Genomic DNA, 7,892 nt, shown 5'->3' with positions numbered 1-7,892 from the left:
ATTTGTATTAGATCTTTTAAGCAGGTGTTTTTGTTTACATTGTTATTGCCTTCTGGTTAGCTAATGTTTGCCCTGCAGGTAATAGTCACTTCTCCACCCCTTTATATATTAGGTATAGTTGTAAGCCTAGTTGTTAAAGTGCACATCATTAATGTTAATTAAGCAATATCACATGAGAAGGAATGCTGTTTTTTAATTTGAGCACTGCTGTGATTCGGTTAAAGATAATCATAACATAACATTCTCATATAATATGTTAATTTGCTTTCTTTAAGTAAAAAAAAGGTCAAAGACAAAGCTATTCGGTTTCTTGTGAGTATATACACTTCACTGCCGATGTGGAGGGATGGGGGGCGTGGGGGGTGGGGCGCCACCTAAAATCTTGCCTAGGGCGCCAGATTGGTTAGGGCCAGGCCTGCTACTAAGACTGCGTGTGCAATTGAAAAATGTTGCAGACCGCCTTATTACTTATTATATACCTGTGTATACCTTATACTGTACTTATTATATACTTTATGATATAGTAAGTCAGTGGTTTTCAAACTTTTTTCAGCAAGTACCACCTCAGAAAACATTTACTGTATTTTTTGGACCATAGGGCGCACCGGTTTATAAGGCGCATTAAAGAGGTCATATTATGATTTTTTTTCTACATTTAAAACACTTCCTTGTGGTGTACATAACATGTAATGGTGGTTATTTGGTCAAAATGTTGCATAGATGATGTTTTACAGATCATCTTCAAGTCACTTTCTGACCCTCTCTACAGGATGCACCGTTTTGTGGGCGGTCTTATTTACGTGGCTCCAATTTGACAGCGTCTTCTCCCCGTCATCTTTGTTGTAGCGGTGTAGCGTGCAAGGACGGGAGTTGAAGAAATGTCAAAAGATGGAGCTAACGTTATGACATTCAGACTTTACTTAAATCAATAACGGAGCAGCATCTCCTCATTTGGGTCTCATTAGTGCAACAACGCCGAAAATGTCTCCCGTTAAAAACCGTCCAACCAGAACTCTCTAATAACTAAAGTTCCGTGAGTGAATTATGTAAACCCACTACACCGGTAGTTTTTTAGCACTTCCATAGCGAAGCTACTGACAGATATAGGTTAGAAGTTAACACTATTTCATATTAGAAATGGCAACAGCGAAGGATAAATGCCCCATAACAATAAGATAGAGAAAAAGAAGCTTATCGACACTGACTAAAATGGTGGACACACACAAATTATCAGGACTTATGCTTGATCCCAAATACACATCAGCAAGTTGGTTTTGAATAATATTGAAAAACAAAATGACAGATAATGTCTACTAATAGGTGCCATTTTGTGGTCTTTATACACAGACCATAATAATACTGTATGTTGAAGCACAGTACGTCTGACTATGGTAGCCATGATTCTCCGACAATCCAACAAGTAGTGCAGCTTAATAGCTTACCAAAGTCGTACTAAAACATGTTGACAGATTTTTGAGCGCTGTGTGTAATGTTCTATATTCTCAATGGAACAGTTTTGGTGTTGTCTACTGGCGTCATCTTGCAGTCTCCACATATCTCTTATGCGTGCCTGCCATCTACTGGTCACACTTATCATTACACCATGTACTAAAAAAAATAGCCTCGAGGTCGGTAAGCACAACCGGAACTATTCCGTACATTAGGCGCACCGGATTGTAAGGCGCACTGTTGATTTTTGAGAAAATCAAAGGATTTTAAGTGCGCCTTATAGTCCGAAAAATACAGTAACTTTCCAAGTACCACCAAAATGACCACCAATAAAATACAGTAGCGTACTAGGCCTAAATATTACTTGAAAACAACAGGTTTTTTTTTTAACAAGTATATTTAATATTTTGGCCATTGTAACATTACACACAGTTTGAACAGTAACATTAAGTGCATCTTTGGCGAGGGTCACACTTATCATTACACCATGTACTAAAAAAAATAGCCTCGAGGTCGGTAAGCACAACCAGAACTATTCCGTACATTAGGCGCACCGGATTGTAAGGCGCACTGTTGATTTTTGAGAAAATCAAATGATTTTAAGTGCGCCTTATAGTCCGAAAAATACAGTAACTTTCCAAGTACCACCAAAATGACCACCAATAAAATACAGTAGCGTACTAGGCCTAAATATTACTTGAAAACAACAGGTTTTATTTAACAAGTATATTTAATATTTTGGCCATTGTAACATTACACACAGTTTGAACAGTAACATTAAGTGCATCTTTGGCGAGGGTCGCGTGTATAGACGGTATTGCCAACCATAGTACAGGGGATCTCCTCAATGATTGGTCAAAAGGCACTCCCGTGGCTACAGGGCGCCATGTTAGCTAGAAACATTGAACTGGTGATATGTGTTTGCAGTGCTTCCTCGTTTGTTTATCGGCGTGTAAAAATGCCCTGTTGAGCAGCATGGGGCTGCTCCACTCGCGAGAATTGTGGAAAGCGTTTACACCGCTTTCTCAACAACCCAGAAAGAAGACTAGTATGGGAAGTGAAGGTTCACCGTCAAAACTGGAGAGTCACCAACTAATAATAATGCAATTCGGTAACAGCAGAAGAGAAAGTCAAACACAAATACAAATAGATGGAATAGACATTGAATGAGTAAAAGAAACCAAATCTTGGGTGTAATAATAAATGATAAAATGAACTGGAAGTCTCACATAGAAAATATACAACACAAAGTAGCAAGAACTATGTCAACAATAAATAAAGCAAAATATGTTCTAGGCCAAAAATCACTCCATGTTCGCTACTGCTTGCCAGTATTACCATATCTGAGTTATTATGTAGAAATACGGGGAGATAACTACACAATTATGTCTATGAATGTTCTCATTCATTCAGGTCTTTGGTTTGTCTTGGAGGACGTTTCGCTTCTGGTCCAAGTAGGCTTCATCAGTTCCTGTTCATAGACTTAGTTTGGTCAAACCTAGTCTAGCGGCTGGTGCCAAACCCCCAAATATTTACACTTGCCTCGACAAGTAGTCAGAAAAAAGTGGAAATTCCCCTCGTTAGCATTGGGGTGGCAGATTGATCGCGGTGGATCCATCAATATCCACCAATGGTCGGAATCACCCACGTTAGCATACCATTAAGTTGTAAACAAATGGCACAAAGTTATATGTTGCAGGCTAAATTGCAGAGTCTTTGAGAAATGGTTGAAAGGACGGTATAGTATGTGGGAGACAGGTGGTGTAGCAAACCACCTCCTCTGTTTTTTCAACCTTGACATAAATGGCTTCCCTCACTCGCTACACTTTTGTGTAGCATCCTTCCTGCCTGTTCAGAATCTGTACATTTTTGTTCTCAAAGGAGTGCTGCTTCTCTTTGAAGTGCAGGTAGACAGCTGAGTCTTGGCCTGAAGAGTTTGCCCGTCAATGTCCAATACATCGGGTTAGTGGTTGTTTTTCTCACTACTACTACTACTACTACACTCCTGGTGTTGGGGTACAAATATTTGGGGTTTTGGCACCAGCCGCTAGACTAGATCTGACCAATCTAAGTCTATAAACATGAACTAATGAAGGCTACTTAGATGAGCAGCGAAACGTCTTCTAAGACAAACCCAACATTCCAGTTGCGATCCATTGAGTGCCCTGAGAGTACAAAAGTACACTTATTAACTGACCATGTTACAAAAAAGGAAGATCATTTACAATAATACATAATATTGGCTATCGAGAACATTTGAACAGTTCATTAATTGAATTAAAAATAATGAAATTAAATTATCTGGTGCATTTCCAAAGAGTTAAAATTATGTACAAAGCACGCAAGGTTATTTTTTGTACTTTTTTACGTTTATCACACCCTTGGCAGCGTGTTAGAGAGCCTGCTGGTCACTGAACACTGCAGGAATGTAGCAGAAGAGTGTTTCAAATTAATTGCAAAATTATAATTTGATGAAATAAAAGTTTATGAGCTGAAGTATGTTTAAAACTTTATATGGACATATTATTTTGTTTTATATTGTCAGGAAAACTAACGTCAAAATGACAGCTATTGCATGCTTCCTGAATCCTGAATCCTGATACATGACTCTGACAAGTGGTACATTTACTGTACCACAGTTTGAGAATCACTGTTATAAGTCATCCAGCAGGTACAAACTTATATTGGTGATTAGATATTGTCGGATGTTTTTAATTTTGAAAGTTCATATGCCCAGCATTTGTAGGATGGAGCTGCTGCCCCCTTATTTTCTCACAGGTTGTTTTCAGGCATGCTAAATAGCCACAAAATAACGCTGGCAGTTGAGTTTTATTCTTGATAAATCAAACTGTGTGCATAATGATTATATTTGCATCTTCTCATGCATCTTCTGCTCACTAAAGACAATAAATCTTCTTTACACACGTTTAGTAGATTAGCTTTGTGTGTGTGCTATCAAGATTGCACATGTTTTAATCCATGCAAATATTTGATAAATCAGCCCCTATGTATCCATTAGAAATTTATATCAGTTGCATATCTTTGTATTTACGTGTACTGAACACGTGAAACACCCTGCATATTTACAGTGGATAGGCATATTAGCCTTTTTTTTTTTTTAAATTTTGCCCATGTTCCACAATCCCTATTTGAGACAAGAACACACGTCTTTCTCTTTTCCGTGCTTTCTAATTTGTATTAAACTGATAGCAAGAGGCAGCTAGAAGTACAAGTAATGGGCATACGATCTATTCCGCCTAAAAAGCCCTCGAAAAAACATCCAAAAAACATGTTGTATACAAAACACAAAACCAGTGAAGTTGGCACGTTGCGTAAATCGTAAATAAAACAGAATACAATGATTTGCAAATCCTTTTCAACTTATATTCAATTGAATACACTGCAAAAACAAGATATTTAATGTTCGAACTGAGAAACTGAATTTTTTTTTGCAAATAATCATTAACTTACAATTTAATGGCAGCAACACATTGCAAAAAAGTTGGCACAGGGGCAGTTTTACCACTGTGTTACATGACCTTTCCTTTTAACAACACTCAGTAAACGTTTCGCAACTGAGGAGATCAATTTTTGAAGCTTTTCAGGTGGAATTATTTCCCATTCTTGCTTGATGTACAGCTTAAGTTGTTCAACAGTCCGGGGGTCTCCGTTGTCGTATTTTAGGCTTCATAATGCGCCACACATTTTCAATGGGAGACAGGTCTGGACTACAGGCAGGCCAGTCTAGTACCCGCACTCTTTTACAACAAAGCCACACTGTTGTAACACGTGCAGAATGTGGCTTAGCATTGTCTTGCTGAAATAAGCAGGGGCGTCCAAGAAAAAGATGTTGGTTGGATGGCAACATATGTTGCTTCAAAACCTTTCAGCATTAATGGCGCCTTCACAGATGTGTAAGTTACCCATGTCTTGGGCATTAATACACCCCCATACCATCACAGATACTGGCTTTTCAACTTTGCGCCTATAACAATCCGCATGGTTATTTTCCTCTTTGGTCCGGAGGACACAACGTCCACAGTTTCCAAAAACAATAAAAATGAAAATGTCATTTAAAGTACCAGTAGAGTAGAAACACAATTTGACTTCATATGCTCATTTGTGTTTTTTTGTATCCATCAATATCCAATTGTATTTACAATCCGCAAAGTATGTGAAAACACAATTTAAACATCACAAAATGCCACAAATTCAGTTAGCCATTTTTAATATTCCGCTCCGAATACCTTTGGCTATTATCGGAGATTGATTTTCGGAGATTGACATCAAAGTAGTAACACTTCACTGGAAATACGCACAAATTGGACAGAGATGTGCTGCCTATCATTCACAATCCTTATGTAAGACAAGAACACACATGCTTGGCTTTTTTTATGCATTCAAAATTTGAAATAAATAACTAACAATTAAATTAACGGATTGAGGGATCTCTGTTGCACCCATTATACACTCTAAAAACATCCAGAAAGTGCTAACAATACTCCATTTACAGGTCATGACCTGAAAATGAACCAAATATGAGCGATATTGTTAATATAAGCGCCAACCCAGACAGACTATTTTAGCGACGCATTGATAGCAGTGAGCTAATGCTAGCTTACGCTGCTATTGTTGACAGACTGAGCCGACGGCTGCTTCTGCTTCATCTCAAACTTGCTAAAAGTAAAGTCTACATTATAATTCATGCATCTCTCACCTGCTTTTAGACAAATGTGCCATGGTCCGACAGGCTGGTCGACTTTCACATCCCAGAGGTGGCGAAAAGGACCCCGAAAGACGCTTCCTGCAGGAACTTTTTTTTAACCCTTTGTGAGGATTGCAATTCATTCTTTATCTTAACAGAAATATGTGAACTTCCCGTCGAGAGTTGAAGTATTAGTTTAAGTGCTAGTTGTTTGTTTTGTTATGGTTATTTTGTATGTTTAGCACCTAGCAATGCTGCTAATGCTGTAGTGTCACAATAAAACTGCATTAATCACTCGGCTTCTAAAACTTATTGCTCATCCTCTTTGTGTTCGGGCTCAAAAATATAAGGTCTGGATCATCATTTGCCTCAAAGTAATCGTCGTTGGCGCTCACAAATTCTGCTTGATTAGCATTGTTGTTAATGGGGACGACATCCCACCATGACTGGCTTCCTCATTAAGGCTCAAAATGGCTCGGGAATCTCCGTGAGATTGATACTATTTTGATCATATCTATTTATACGCAATCTTTGGAACTCTTTAGCTGTCCTAAATCAGATATATATGATAATAGCTTCAATATGGAGGCAACTTATTTTTCCACTCTACTGGTACTTTAGGTTTGGTTAAAATGCAGGTCACGGCATATAAATGAAGCGTTGTTGGCAGGTCTTTGATGTTTTTAGAACACTTTATAGGCAGAATAGATGAGTCCCTATTACCTACATTGTCAGCCGCCTCTTTGTAGCATTTTTTCCACAATTTAGAAAGCACAGAGAATCATTTTTGTCCTACAGAGATATTGTGACTGATGGGCAAAATTCCCAAAAAGGTTTCACCTTCCTTGCATCAGGCAAACCAATCCATGTGAACTACGTTGAAAAGAAACATAATGGTAAACCAAATACTCGTACATAATGATCTTACAGCTATGCAGGAAGTGCCAAAGTAACTTCACTAGAACACTCGTGCATGTCTGCTTCAGCAGCGCTATTGAGCTAAGTGCATCCATCATATGTGACGATGAGAAACTTAAGCAGGCGACACTCAGTTCCGTATCTCACTTCATTGCATTATTGATGGAAACCAAGAATATAAGGACACATAGGTTCAAAGTTTGAAGTTTTGCTTCATATTATACATTTTAGAATAAAGTGTATACAAATAACCATCTAAACACAGGAGACATGTATATATTTTGAAAATATGTTTAGTGCAGTGGTTCTTAACCTTGTTGGAGGTACCGAACCCCACCAGTTTCATATGCGCATTCACCGAACCCTTCTTTAGTGAAAAATACAATGTTTTGTTTTTTTCAAATTCAAGACACAGTTATATGTTTTTGGTAACACTTTAGTATGGGGAACATATTCTAAGTAACAAAGACTTAATTTAGAGTTATTTGGTTAGGGTTAGGGTTAGGGTTAGAGGGTTAGGGCCAAGGTTAGAGGATTAGGGTTATAATAAGGTCATGCCGAATAAGGCATTAATAAGTACTTAATAATGACTAATTAAGAGCCAATATGTTACTAATTTGCATGTTAATAAGCAACTAATTAATGGTGAATATATTCCCCATACTAAAGTGTTACCATGTTTTTTACTGGTGCACAAAATGAACCGTGCATGAACATCACCTTGTTCAAAGAACAAAACCAACACAGTGCATAAACTCACAATAAATTACACACCTGCAAATCAGTGTGACTTCTGCTGTTGCCGTATCCGTAATACGCC

This window comes from Entelurus aequoreus, linkage group LG08 (genome assembly GCF_033978785.1).
Source record: "Entelurus aequoreus isolate RoL-2023_Sb linkage group LG08, RoL_Eaeq_v1.1, whole genome shotgun sequence".
In the NCBI taxonomy this organism is placed as follows: domain Eukaryota; kingdom Metazoa; phylum Chordata; class Actinopteri; order Syngnathiformes; family Syngnathidae; genus Entelurus; species Entelurus aequoreus.
This window is presented reverse-complemented; position numbering follows the sequence as displayed.